General features: G+C 38.5%; 1 protein-coding gene across 1 annotated transcript in view; it reads left to right on the top strand.

The window, feature by feature from the left end:
* Window positions 1-1,258, top strand: part of ATP8B4 (ATPase phospholipid transporting 8B4 (putative)) — a 254,036-nt gene that overhangs the window by 66,623 nt on the left and 186,155 nt on the right. The window lies entirely within an intron of this gene.

Genomic DNA, 1,258 nt, shown 5'->3' with positions numbered 1-1,258 from the left:
CACACACACACACACACACACACACACACACACACACACCATCCAGGGGGAGAAACTACAGAAACCACGGGGTAAGGGAAACAGCGATCCATGTAAGATATGAAAATAACAATTTATAATTTATCAAGGGGTCATGAAAGAGGGGGTGGGGAGGGAGAGAAAAAAGAGGAACTGATACCAAGGGCTCGATAGAAAGTAAATGTCTAGAAAATAATGATGGCAGCATATGTATAAATGTGCTTGACACAATTGATGAATGGATTGTTATAAGAGCTGTAATAGCCCCCAATAAAGTGATCTTAAAAAAAATGAAAGGGGAAAAAAGGATGAAAAAATTAGGCTGTATTTCTTAATCAGGTGTTGGCTAAAAGCATCATACTTTGAAAAAAAAAGTTAATTTGCTTCGTTCCCATGCTCTGATTTGGTAAGACTATCAGCATCAGATTTTGAAGGTTATTTTTGTGATTTCTCTTGACAAATGTGGGAGCGCTAGGAATGGTTAAAATCTAGTCTACCCATCATTTTAAACACTTGAGGTCATTTTAAAGCCTAGCCTTGCACTTTATTTGAACCAGACCAGAGGCTCCCTGGTGATAGCCCCTGTCCTTTTTATCTTCTCAGATAGGGACAGTGTGGGAGTGCCGGGATAGAGCCCCACCCTAGCTGGGTTGGTTGTGGAGCTTAATTTGGCCAAGTTCACTTTAACCCTGAAGCAATGACTATTATAGATATTATATACTATTACATATAAATATGTATAATAAAGGATGTGTGATATATGTACTGCACCATGACTATTTTTTTCAGTTTTGAATGGTTGATTGGCATTTAATAATCTTTTCTTTGATCCATTTAATTAAGATTTGGGTTTAAATGAAAGTTTAGCCTTTACTGAGACTTTGGGAGAGAGAAGGGCCTAAATAGAAATTAAAGCTTACGTACGCACACACAGATGCATACACACAATCATTCCAACACTAGTTTTCAATGATTGTCTCTGATTGGACCATGCTGCGTCACATCGTCATCGCTGATCTAACTACTGTGTGTTGAGGCAATGATTGACTTGACTATGAACTTGGCGGAGGGATGGGTCATACTGCCAAAATGACATTAGCAGAAAGTAGAAGAGGGGTGGCTTCTTCAGGAAAATATGAAAATACATGTGTGCTTAACCTTCATTTGAATACCTGAAGGCATACAATTCTGGGGTTCCATATATTTTTTCAGGGATAGTAGCTAATGGTTATTGAGACCC

The sequence above is a fragment of the Echinops telfairi genome, unplaced genomic scaffold, assembly GCF_000313985.2.
Source record: "Echinops telfairi isolate 266 unplaced genomic scaffold, ASM31398v2 ScPeMD7_8;HRSCAF=38, whole genome shotgun sequence".
Lineage (NCBI taxonomy): Eukaryota > Metazoa > Chordata > Mammalia > Afrosoricida > Tenrecidae > Echinops > Echinops telfairi.
This window is presented reverse-complemented; position numbering and strand designations above follow the sequence as displayed.